This window comes from Canis lupus, chromosome 4 (assembly GCF_011100685.1).
Source record: "Canis lupus familiaris isolate Mischka breed German Shepherd chromosome 4, alternate assembly UU_Cfam_GSD_1.0, whole genome shotgun sequence".
NCBI classification, from domain to species: Eukaryota; Metazoa; Chordata; class Mammalia; order Carnivora; family Canidae; genus Canis; species Canis lupus.
Genome location: NC_049225.1, coordinates 74527398 through 74541433, shown reverse-complemented (window position 1 = coordinate 74541433; position 14036 = coordinate 74527398).

Sequence of the window (14036 nt, the reverse complement as noted above, 5' to 3'; positions counted from 1 at the left end):
CAGTGGAAATTCAGAACAACAAATTTTGAACCTGCATAGCCCTGGTGTGTTCTACACAGAGCACACAGCTGTACTTTGGTTGGTTTATAAGGGATGGAACTGGGGATCTCATTCAAGACAGGTAGTAATCTAAGATAAGCTGAAACTATATAGCAGCGCTTTCCTTTTTGAGCATGAGAAGAAAAGACTTTCTTCATCTTAATCATGCAGCAAACCTCAAGTAAATGTGACAGGCATGGAGAGAAATCAGACCATTGGGAAGAAAATGAAAATAAACAGGGTTTGGTGGAAAAAACAAGGGAGGAAAGCTAAGCAAAAATCACAAATGTAAAAAGAAATGTGTTGGAAATGTTACAAAGAAAACTAAAAGGAGATGTGTGAGTAAGCTCTAAAAGCAAAGAAAATTAATGGAGGCGAGCAGCTGGAAACAGAAAATAGGATATGTGAAGGAGAAAGAAAGGAGAGATGGGATCAAGAAAATAACGTATGGTATTATTAATGATAAATGGTCACTTCATATTTAATGCATTTTAAAAAGAATATACCATTGTACCATGGAAATTCTAAGACTGCCCACTCTAGAGGCTATATAATCCATTACATTTTTGTGTAGGAAAGTAACCAAACCACAGACCCAAACCACTCATCACTGGAAAAGACTGCCTAGCATATTGGTTCTCCTGACGTTAGAGTATATTCCAGGAGTATCATTCATAACCCACAGGGGAGCTTTATCTTTAAATGATGTTGCACATCACACATCCACATACTAGGAAGACCCTGTGTGATCTATAATTTTTAAGAATTCAGATTCTCTTCTATCTCTGTTAGTACTATAGTACAATAATAAAATCTTGGTTGAAAATAAATAAATAAATAAATAAATAAATAAATAAATAAATAAATAAATAAATATCAGGGCTCTTATGATTTACTGAACCTCTAAATTCCAGCTTCGCTTCTGGTAGATTTACTTGTGTTTCCCTCATATTGATTTTTTCCAGAAGCCCAGATGCAGGCCTGCTTTGTGGAGAAGGATTATATATGGATTCCCTAAAGAGGAATCTGATACGAAAAGAGACTTGGGGATTAGGAGGCCCAGTGTTTATAAACATGAAAGAGATTTGAGCCGGAATTTTTATTTACAAAGGAGGCTGAAGTTTAGGGAACTCATTTTTGAATGGTCAGAACTACCACAAACCTCTGCTTCTCCAAAGGACAAAGAAGAAAAGTCTCAAGGGTAGCTGGAAGGAGAGGACAGGGAATCCAAACTAACCAACAAGTACTAATGATTGAATAAGGAACAAAAAACAAAGGCTTGTTGTGTTTTGTTCTCCAAATCACAGAACATGGGTTTAGTACAATTTTTATAAATCTTTGATTCAGCACCATGTGATCATACTGTTATATATAATGAGAAGGTACAGTTATAGGCAAATAAAATATCTGGGCAACCTCCTGGCAGTAATCTCTTTAGGATTTTCACCCCACACTAGTTGCCTAGACTACAAATCATAAAATCAACTACCATTTACATCCCCATCCTGTTGACCCTTTGCAATTCTAGAAATTCCATGAGAGTCCAGAAGGAGATTTGTTTGTGACCTCCCACCCAGTCACAAAACTGGGTCTCTGTAGGACTCTAAAACACTTCCCAAACTCGTAGATACTGCTGATGGGAATGGAGATTAGTACAACAGTCCTGGAAGGCAATTGGACAAGTATCGCTCAATATGTTCATGTCTTTTACTCAGATAACTCGCTTTCAGAAAATTATTCTAAAACAGTAGGCATAGATGATTGCAAAAATTTAGCTACACACCTGTTCATCACAGCACTGTTTAAAATAGCAAGAAATGAGAATCAATCTAAATATCAGGCCATAGAGGTTAGTTCAATAAACAAACTGTAAATCATGGTAGATTTAATGTGACGCAGTAGTAAAATATTTAATGGCATGGGATCATGTTCTCAAAATATATTTTTTTAAGATTTTATTTATTTATTCGTAAGAGATACAGAGAGAGGCAGAGACACAGGCAAAGGGAGGAGCAGGCTCCCCGTGGGGTACCCGAAGCAGGACTCGATTCCGGGACTCTGGGATCATGCCCTGGGCCAAAGGCAGACACTCAACCACTGAGCCACCCAGGTGTCCCAGATGTTCTCAAAATATTAAATGATAAAAACCGCAACTGCATGATTCCATATACAGTTTTTAAATGTTTTTTTAAACTATGTATATATGTGTATTAAAATGTTAATAATAATCATGTCTTTCAAGTGGGACTATGAGTGATTTTTTACATTTTTTTTCTGACATCAGTAATGAAATGTGTTTCTCAATGAATATTGTTTTATAATAAGTAAAAATGTTATAATTTTAAAAATTAAAATGTTTTTTTAAAATCTAAAAGCTTGTAGCCTATTGGTTATTGAACCTGTTTCCCATCTGACCATACCTGACCATACCTTAAATAGGTTAAGTAGATATGTGGAAAGGGCTCCAAACAAGAGACCAGTATTATATTACTGGAGACACTTCATATTTTCTTGACACTTGGGGTAAGAACACCAGGCCTGCACCTCATTGGCTTCAACTAGGCTGGAACCTCCTGCTGGGTGCTGGGCACTGCCCTCTGCCCTTGCATAGGACTGGAGGCTCTGTGGCCCCCACATAGTCCTGACCTCACCCTTTTTCGGACCTGTCAGCAGTATGTTGGCCTATCCCCGAGTTCTCTGAGGAGACCTAAAATCTTGGCAGCACTCTGATCTGGCGGGATCACTATCTCTGAGTCTAATCACCTGTGGCACCAAGCAAGACCAGCTACATAATCTGAAGGGCTAAGTGCAAAATGAAAATAAAGAGCCCCTTACTCAAAACCTAAGGATTTCAAGATGGCAGCTGTAAAGCATTAAGCAAGAGCAGGCCTTGCTGAATGAACACAGGGACCCTGGGCCCACACTCAGGTCACACACCCAAGAAGCTGTCCTGGCACCAGCCTCCTTTCTATTTCTTGTCAATTCTGTTCATTTGCAAAGTGTGAACAAGTTAGTTTTTTCTTGACTCTGAAAATGGGACCCAGAAACAAAGGCATTTAAAGAGAGCCAAGAGGGGACGCCTGGGTGGCTCAGTGGTTGAGCATCTGCCTTCAGCCCAGGGCATGATCCCGGGGTCCAGGGATGGAGTCCCACATCAGACTCCCTGCAGGGAGCCTGCTTCTCCCTCTGCCTGTGTCTCTGCCTCTCTCTGTGTGTCTCTCATGAATAAATAAATATAAGAGAGCCAAGATGACTGTCAAGCTAACATAATTTATATTCTAATATCCGAGGACCAAATTCTGTATACTCATGTTGTAATAATGGCTACATCATTCCAGAGGGTGTCTGTTCAAATGCAGGGAGACAGGAAGGCAAGAAAAACCTCACAACTATCAAATCAGTTTCCTTTTCCCTCCTAGAATAATAGCGATGCATAGGTTTCACACATCCTTGAAATAAAAGCATCTAACTTCTAATTATTTAGTAGCTTTTGTCTAATAGGAGGATTATCTTGGCCAATTCATTATCAAGTTAATTAGAAATTTGTTACCAGGAATTTAGTGGTAATTAGGGCTCCAAAGTGATATGTAATTAGCATTTTCTCTTCCTCCACCTTGAATATTCCAGAAAACTACTAAAAGGCTCTCATAACATGTGGCAGTGGTGGAAAGCAGGCATTGCAGAGTCTGAAATCAGTTTGAGTTCTTCTGTTATCGAGGTGCTCGGTGGCCCCGAAGAAGCCACTGGATTGTTCTGGGTCTTGGTCTCCTCAATTGTCAGCAAAGACAATGATTCCCCGAGAATGATGGATGAATAAAATAAAGTAATATAAAGAATTTGTAGGGATCCCTGGGTGGCGCAGCGGTTTGGCGCCTGCCTTTGGCCCAGGGCGCGATCCTGGAGACCCGGGATCGAATCCCACATCGGGCTCCCGGTGCATGGAGCCTGCTTCTCCCTCTGCCTGTGTCTCTGCCTCTCTCTCTCTCTCTGTGACTATCATGAATAAATAAATAAAATCTTTAAAAAAAAAAAAAGAATTTGTAAAAACGTTTTTTAAAAAAGATTATACATACATCAAAATTATTAGTGAGTTATTACCTTAAATTGTAGCCGTTGTGATATGTAACAAAAGGGAGCTGATCAGATACTAAATATATATCCTGTATTCTTTTGAAGGAAATAATTTGTTTTCCTGGATCTAGGCTCACTGTGTACAAAATGTTTCTTTAAAAAGGAAAATATTGCTTGTATCTTTCTGCCAAAGGTATATGACAGTGCTTTGAATTGGACAAGCCTACTAACCCCTCCATTTTAATGATCATTATAATAAATCATGGGTTAGAGGAAAGATGGCCTGCCCATAGTTGTGTAGCTCATTTGTTTTAAGCAATGTTTTATACTTCCAACGGCATTGCAAAAGAAGGCTTTGAAGATGGCCTTGAGATATGACTTAACTTATCCTTGGCATAATTTTCACAGATATATTTCTCCAGTATAGACCTGTATATCACATGCTCAGACTCTACGCACACATTATCCCTGGGTCACCAATGTGGTGACAAGAGGAGGGGGCTTTCTCAACATTTTGAAACCTGTGGGACAAACAAATGCTGATGATGAGCCTATGCAAGTGAATTGAACCATGAATCTCTACTGCTTTTGACTAGAATCTGAAAAAATCCCACGTAAAAATGCTAGTTATCTAAAGAGGATCAAAAACTGATTGGCTTTGGACCCTCCCTGTCTGGGGAATTCACATAGAAAAAAAAAAAACGAGATCATTGTGAGGAAAACCTCAGAAACCTGTTCTTGATGAAAAGAACTTGATTGTTCGGCAGACTGTGACTTGTACTCACACATATGTAACTTACCACGGTCAAGCCTTCTGATGATCATGTTTTACAGAGTTACTCAATTTCACTATGAAAACTATATTGTGATGGTGATGAGGTAAGGGCTTCACCCCAAATATCTGGTCAACAGGGACATAGTTTGGGATGCCCAACCACTCTGAGCCAGTTTCCTTCTCTATAGAATGGGGGTCTGATCTTTACCGACAGCTCCACAGGTTGTGAGGGTTAAATGAGATCAATAATTCAAATGTGTTTTGCAAACTGTAAATATATGTACAAAGAGGAGGGCAGAGTCTTGTGTTTGATGATTGCAATAGCACCATGTGTGTAAAAGCAATTTAAATTCCCCTTAAGGTGAACTGTATTTATAGAACCTCGTGTTTCTAATAATGAGTATCAGAAGAACATATTTTGGAATCCTAGGTTTATGTAATATCCTGTTTTAAGAACCACAAGAGAAGCCAGAGAAAGAATAGTGAACTTGTAGCACACTTGGAGTCAATTATCTGAAAAACACGCGTGCACACACACACACACACTGTGAAGGGAGATCCAGAATACGTGTTGCTGCTAGTAACTTGGCTGAGCAATAACATATGGATGCTGCAACTGGACTTACAAAAGGGCAACCCTCCACAGCAATAAAATTTTCCATTGTTTCACATTTATCGTTTGACACTTAGAAGTTCTCGTAATATATTAGACCCTGTTTAGAATACACCCCTCTCAAAAAAAAAAAAAAAAAAAAAAGAACTGGTACAAATTATAGAAGAGAGTCATAAATAATGGGTCTGGAAGTGGGAGGACTTCCCAGGAGGCATGGATTTAGAGTCAGATCCTGAAGGAGAAGAGCAAGCTTTGCCAAGGCCTGAAAGACAAAGGGCCAAATAATTTAAGGGACCCAGTTGCTCATCAAGTATTTATTGACTAAGTACTATGTGCCAGCTTCATGCTAAGGACGCTATGCTGTTCAAAATAAAGTCCTTATCCCCATGTCCTTACATTCTGTTAAGGAAAATAGAACAATAAGGCAGGAAAAATAAATCAACGAAAAACTTGCAAACATGGCAGAGAATGATTGGGGAAGGGTTGACACATCTGACTGGGTGGTCTGGGAAGGGCCGTGGGCCACGGGCTGGGACCGAGGGATGACAATAGTGATGACGTGGTTGGTGCTAATCCAGGCAGAGGGCAGAGGAAGTGCCAGGCCCTGAGGAGGGAAAAGAGAGAGAGAGGCCACTGGCTGGAGCCCAGTGAACTAGGAAGAGACTGGTGTGACATGAGGTGGAGGGGAAGTGAGTGGCCAGATGTTACAGGGCCTTGCAGGCTGAGATAAGGCGTTTGAGTGCGATTCTGAGCATGATGGGAACTATTGAAATGTCTGAAGCAGGAAATTGCTTTATGGCATTCAAAGATTACTTTGGCTCTGGTGGTTGGACAGGAGAGGTGATCGCAGGGAAGAGAAGAGAGGCAAAGAGACTGGTGGAGCGTGCCTGCAGAGGCCCAAGTAACAATGGAAATGGAGGGGAAAGACTCCTTGGGAGCCAGCAGCCTGCACTGCACTGAAACACTTACCCTGTTTCAGTCCACTGTGCTCTCAACTGCAACCCAAAGACTCCACCCCAGGAATACCCTCTTCCTGACAATTTCCTGAAAGCTGCATCATCTGGCCACATGCATCTGGAAGAGGCTGCTGGCGACTGCCAAGACAAATGGTTAACAAAAGAGGTTGCAGTGGGAGCCAATGAGTGGGCACATGTGTCCATGTCTCCTGTCACTGCCACTACTCCACATTGACAGAGACTCACCAGCAACACCCTCATCACATCCATTTGTTGCTTTTACCTACCCTTTTGAGGCTATGGATGGAAACTATTAAAGTTAGGGAAATGACTGAAATATTTTCCCGCTGTCATGAAATTAAATCCATACAAAAGCTCCAAGAGTATTCAGCAGCCCTAAAGCTCACCAGGGTGGTGAGAACCTGTACCCATTTGCTTTTAAAAGATGAGCGAGGATGGTTCTTTAAATTAATTTCTCGCTGCACCCAGAAATAAAAAATGTCCACTTGTTGCTGATCTCTTGCAAAATTTGGAAGAAGTTGCCTTCCTTTGTAGGCAGGATTCACATAAAACAGCACTCATACCTTCATTCACTCCATGTTTGGTTGTAATTAAGTGTTTCATTCTTGAGGTTTCTTATACACAGAGTCTCCGTATAGAAGAAGAGTTACTAGAGACTGATTTTTTGCCTTTTGGAAGCAGGGGAGACGTCCCCCACCCACCTCTGTCTGAACATTAAATCACAGCACTTCAAGTTGAACTGGGTCCCATTTTCCCAGCCTTTGATATTCTTCCAATATCCCAGTGTGCAAGACACCAAAACCAGGAAAACCTATTGTAATTTTGTGAATTGCTATTGTTTATTTGATTGGTATCTATACCTACTATCTCTTTCTTTGACTTTCCTAATTTAGGATAGTCCTTGAAAGATAAAGCAGTGTGTGGAGAAGAGTATTGTGAGAAAACCAAATAGGTCTCACTAACTTATTTTTGGAAGTTTTGGAAATAAGTAGAGGAGAGAAATAAGAGGTACTCACGAAGGAGAGCGGGAATTAAGATCTGGAAGAGGCTGAGGATTTTTCTCATTTAAGAAAACAAGATATCACAGTGTCTTGAGTTGCATTTTATGACTTGGATGTGAGATCATAAAACATGGGTGAGTTAGTTCAGAGCGAGTAGGTCATGCCTCTCCTACAGGTTGGGGTGGATCAGCTATGCTGGTCCCAACCTAATCCCTTAAGTATAGCAAGAAGACTCCCAAAGGGGATTAGAGCCCAAAGATGACACACACAATTTAAATTAGTGCATGATGACCCCAAATTAGGATAGAAAGTGAACTCAGACAATCATTCAAATGGTATGACTTTAGGGACTCTGAAAAGCAGCCTGGTTCAAGAATGTCCATCCTCACATCAGCCCAAAATTCTTTTCAAGATCCTCTTCTGTGAGTTAGTTCCTTCCTACCTCCTTATAAAAAGTCATAAGCTATCAGAGATGAGTAAACGTGATGCCATTATTACTCAGTCGGATTTTAATGTGACTTGATCTGTAATATCAAGGGAGGGGGTGTAGAATGTAAGCAGGAAGGATAGTGAATTCTGACATTTTGATATGTACTCATATCAAAATGGATGGTCAGAGAGTGGTTTTGCTGCAGGAGAGGATCTGGGACAGATAGGGGTTGTCCTACTCAGAACTTTGCACAGTGCTGACCTGATAAACCCTCTCCTAGGACTCACAAATCAATCATTAAGTACTTACTAAGGACTACTATGTGCCAGACACTGTACTATGTTCTGTGGACCCAAAGAGTTATCAAAGATAACATACCTGGTGTAAGTAGATAGTTAGGACACTGCACATCTTCCCTATTCTGCATTCAGTGACATCATGACGATATGCACCGGGTTCTATAGGAATACCAGCAGGAGGGGGGCTTAGCCCAACTCCAAAGGAAGAGTGAATGATGGCTAGGAAAGATTTCCCGGAGGAGGTGATAGCTAAGCCAAATTACTTCTGTAGTAGAGTTTACCGTATTTCACCGATTCTGAAGTGCACTCTTTTCTACATTGCAACATCTCTGAAACTAGGATTTGTCTTATAATCCATAGAGACATAGTAGCTATGGGCCAGGCAAGCTACTATGACATTAATTGTCATTACCTGCACAGGAACACACTTGCCCATTTTGACATCAGTTCATTCGAGCTATTTTTAATGTTTAATGTGGAGTTTAATTGCTGTTTAAAAGGTCTTCAAGAAATCATCCATGATTTATTGTTAAAGCAAAAAGTTATTGTCTACACAGAAAAGTGTGGGATCAGAGTGAAAGACCATACGTTGGCATTAAGAAAGCAGATACCTATCAATACAAGGATGTCCACAGCTCTGTATTTCCTCACAAAGTAGCGTATTTTCTGAGATTCAAGAAGATACCCAGGAGCAAATGAAGCTATTACATTCTGTTGCTAAGATACCAAAGAAAGAATTGCCTACCACACACTTAGCAACACAGCTAAAGGCAGGATAAGTTGCTAAGCCCAAAAGAGTAGATTCAAGAAAGTGTCAAAGGAGCAGAGGCTATTGGTACTGATTTACCATGGTAGAGGACTCTCCTTAAAGCATTATGGTATAGGTTTTTAAAAGTTTTTTATTTATTTATTCATGAGAGACAGAGAGAGAGAGAGGCAGAGACACAGGCTCCATGCAGGAAGCCTGATGTGGGACTCGATCCTAGACCCTGGGATCACACCCTGAGCCAAAGGCAAACAGACGCTCAACCACTGAGCCACCCAGGCGTCCTGCATTATGGTATAGTTTAAAAAGTAGTGTTCTTTCCTTTATTGCTATGAAGTGGCTAATCAACAGTGTCTTTTTAAAAAAATTAGGTAGGTATATTTTATTCAGTCTATTTATAAAAAGATATATTTTAATGAAAACTCAGGATTAATAACTCTTTTAGAATAAAAAAATAACATTTTAGAATATATAAACTTTCATAGTATAATACACTATTTGGTTGCAAGGAGCAGGAACCCATTCACTTAGCTTAAACCCAACAGAGTGGTGAGCTAGAGCCGGCTCATACAAGCTCATGAAGGGCGACTGTATGTGCCTGTTTCCCCTCCTCTGTGTTCAGTAACATCATGATAGCTTGCAATAGGCCAGGGTGGGAGTATTTATACTCAGGGCTTTGTTGTTTGTTTGTCTGTTTGTTTGAAGAGCTGGTTTACCGGGACACCACTGTCAAAGGGAAAATCTGTGAATTATACAAGAGTATCTCATGGAAGCAAAGGGTTTGGAGCCATGTAATGTAAAGTTATTAAGAACAAAGATAACTTCTTTTTATATATTCCTCAGTCTCTCCAGAGCCATGTGGCCTCTTATCTCTTCTTAGATCTGCATATCTTTTCCTTCTTCTCTATCCAGATTTCATGCCATCTCTAGTAAAATCAGGTTCAAGTAAATTCATATTGAGTGTAGATCCTCCTTTCTAGAACTATGACTAGGGTAGATTTTCAAGAAGGGGGCATAGGGGCGGGAGAAAAATGATGAGCACCTCAGCCTCAGTCTTTAAAAAAGTTAGGGTAAGAAAAGTAAGTTGGAAAGACATCCCAAACAGTGGTACCTATTTTAGAATTGCTAGAGCAGGGACACCTGGGTGGTTCAGTGGTTGAGTGTCTGCCTTTGGCTCAGGGCATGATCCCAGGGTCCTGGGATCAAGTCTCACTGCGGCCTCCCTATAGGGAGCCTGCTTCTCCCTCTGCCTCTGTCTCTGCTCTGCCGCTGCCCCCCTCTCTCTCTGTGTCTCTCATGAATAAATAAATAAAATCTTTAAAAAAAATTGCTAGAGCAAAAAGTAGAAACCTGGCATAGCAAGAGGGTGAGACTAAAGAGATGGACAAAGGACAGGCATGAGGGCCTCATGCATCACGTTGATGGGCTTAGAATTTGTTCTGCACACAACAGGGTTTCAAAGTCTAAAAGTTATCAGCACACCAGGGTGGCTCAGTGGTTGAGTGTCTGCCTTTGGCTCAGGTCCTGATCCCAGGGTCCTGGGATCAGAAGTCAGCTTCTCCCTCTGCCTATGGTTCTGCTTCTCTCTGTGTGTCTCTCATGAATAAATAAATAAATAATCTTTAAAAAAGAGAGAAAAAAGTCCAAAAGTATCAAGCATGGGAGAACTGAAGTCTAGATGCTTCTAATAAAGTCCTGAGAGACATTAAGCCGCAGTGAGAAAGGCATGAACAGGACAGTCCAAAGCTTGGGTCATATATGTGTCCATTGACAGATTCCTTCCATCACTTGGGCAAAGTTCTCAAATCCTCAGTTTCTTCATTTACAAACTGGAGATAAGTAATAGCTACCTCTGACTACCTCTGAGGAGTCACTGGGAAGGCAAATGACATAATCTGTGTGAAAAATATGGTTCAAGCATAAGGTACTTACTCATCTGTAAAATGAGGGGGTTGGTCTAGATGGGATCTGATGTTCTTCTAGTTCTAAAGCTCTACGACTCTATTATTATCCTTATTATCTGACGATCATGCTAAAATTATGGGTTTTATGGATCTGAAACACCCTTCTCTCATCTTGCCCAGAAAACGTAATGCAAGGCTCTTAGCCTGGGAAATACCACTTCCTAGGTGGTTGTTTCCACAGAAACACCAATAACCATAAAGTTGTGCAGGAATGTGAACTGTCTGGGTTTGAACAGGAAGAGGAAATTAATGTAAAAACCAGGAACAGAACCAAACCCCTAAAAAAGAATAGAGTTTCTTTCTGTACATTACATGTAAATATGTAACCTAATCCCCCATCTGAAAACTTTCTGCTTTTTAAAATACTGCACATGATACCATAGCTGAAACACTGAACGATTTAAAAGTGGTTTCAGAACACTATGACAAAACCTAGAGGTTTAGAACGATGAGGTCTAGAGAATTGCTTCATTCCAAAATTGCCCTTCAGCCACAGTGGTTAGTGTTCAGTGACTCTCTTGTGTTTTAGAAAGAAAAGGGGGGAAATGATCCTCTTCCTAGGAATACATCATCAGAGGTGGAGCAGTAATGATTGAACCGCTGCTGACAGTCACAGAGGGCTGCCTATGTGCCAGACGCTGGAGTATGAGCGCTTTACTTGGATTTTATTTAATCTTCATAAAATCTCCAGTGAGGCAGGCGCTCTTATTGGCCCCATTATGTAGATGAGAAACCGAGGCTCAGAGGCCAAGGCTCGATCTGAGTCCTGCAGCCAGCAGGCGGTAGCTCTGGGATTCAAAGCCACAGAGCCTGGCTCCAGACTTCATCCTTGTCATCACCTATGCTACTTTGGCTCCGACTACTTACTATGATTCCCTAAAAACAGTTTTTTCCAAAGCAAAAGATAACATGATATGTATTGAGGGGCGGTTGGGAAAGGATCTCATTAGCGAGAGAGGCTCTGTGGTACTTCATTTACAACAGTTAAAAATGAATAGTATGTTGAATGTTCTCCTCAGCACATAGAAACAGTCCACATTTCCCAGAATGGACAACCTAAAACATCAGAGGCATCCTGTCTCAGGAAAAGCTCAGACCTCCAAAACCCCTTTTGTCCCATAAATAAAGAGTAAGCCTCCTTATCCCAGCTCACAAGGATTTGGAGAGGAGGCAGGGATTCTCCATCCCAACCTTGGTCTCTCCTTAGTGGCTGTCGGAACCATCAATTAATTGCCACTCTTTCTTCCCATGGTTCAGAGCAGTCAGACCATGGAAAGGGAGTGAGATCCCGAGGAAAGGATTCTCTCCCCATCTTCCAAGCAAAACACTTCAATCAAATATCTTTTTTCTCATACGTTTAAACAGATTCTAAAAATACATTTACAGAAAACCCAAAAATGACATTAGATTCTCCTTTTCTTTGGTTAGCCATAAACGTTTGTGAGGCATAAAAGCCTGTGGTAGGGAAGGAAATGATAATACAGCTCAGTAATCCACTATTTCTATTCCTAGAACATAATTACCGAGGAAAGCAATCAAGTGGCATGCATTTATTGAGCATTTACTAAATGCCTTGCTGTGTGGGATAGAAAATAAGGGCAGTAAGGTCTTAATTAACAGACCCCTGGGAACTGAACATGGTTAAAGCAAAGATGAAGACAAAATTTCTGTAAAAACTGTGGAAGCAAGGCTGCCTAAGGATAGGAGAAAACACTAAAGGGATGGAGAATTGTGAAGCTGTTCCTCTCTTGCCAACTCTTTGGGGGGCTTTTCCTGCTTCTTGAGAAATACCCTCCCTCAAATCCTCTGCACTTTCTCTCTCACTCAGCGGGCATGTGTGGTTCCCTGCAGCCCTGGCCAGGAGCTGCGAATGCAAAGAGGATCTGGACCCCACTAATGGGCTCTGCTTCCAGCCAGCATTTGCACAGCTTCTGTCACTCTGCTCCTACCCCCACCAGGCCAGTCAAAATAGGGTATGATGACGAGTCATTCACACTTTTGAATGGGTTGGCCAATAACGGCTCACGCAAAGCCCATTCACACTAAAATGGAACTCTGGGTGCTTTGGCACTTGAAGGCTGTTTCTTTCAGTTGAGGAACGGAGTTTCAGATACCACTAAGCATGTTGTAGGAGGAAGAAGGGGAGCTGGGAATCACCCCAGTTCTGCTTATGTAGCTGGGCCTGGACGCCTCAGCTCAAATGTCACCTCTTCAGGGAGCCCTTCTGTGACGCTGGATCTAATGTTGGTGGGCTGTCAGGTTAGCCACTTTGTTTTATTGGTAGCCCTTCCTGTTATTGTAAATTACCTTGTTTATTTCTCTATGGTAGGTTACCCTGCACTTCCCTCTAAGTCCTAAGATCTTCTCAATTTTCTTTTCTACTCTGTCCGCAGAGCCTGACACATTGGCTAGGACATGGATGGTTATTGAGGGAGCGAGTGACTGAGTGAGTGACTGAGTAAATGAATGTATTTGGCCACTTGATTTAGCTCCTGAGGAGTGGTTGAGAGGACAGATACAGGCAGCTAGTATTTGACAAGGGGACCAAGAATATTCCATGGGGATAAGGACAGTCTCTTCAATTAAATAAACTTAGGGAAGGGGTGCCTGGGTGGCTCAGTGATTGAGCATCTTGCCTTTGGCTCGTGATCCCAGGATCCTAGGATCAACTCCTGTATCAAGCTCCCTGCGGGGAGCCTGCTTTTCTTTCTGCTTATGTCTCTGCCTCTCTCTCTGCGTCTCTCATGAATAAATAAATAAAATCTTTTTAGAAATTTAAAAAAATGATTAAAAAATAACAAGTTTAGGGAAAACTGAGTAACGTTGAGAAGACTGGAATTGCGCCCCTGTTGTATACCCCTCACATAAAATAACTCAAAAATGAATTAAAGACTTAATTCATTGCAAGACCCAAAACTGTAAAACTAGAAAAACAAACAAACAAACAAAAAAAACAGGGAAAAAGCCTCCTGACATTGGTCTTGGCAATATCTTTTTTGGATGAAACACCAAAAGAAGAGAAAAAAGTCAAAAGCAAAAATCAACAAGTGGGACTACATCAAACTAAAAAGCTTCTGCACAGTAAGATAAACAGTCAACAA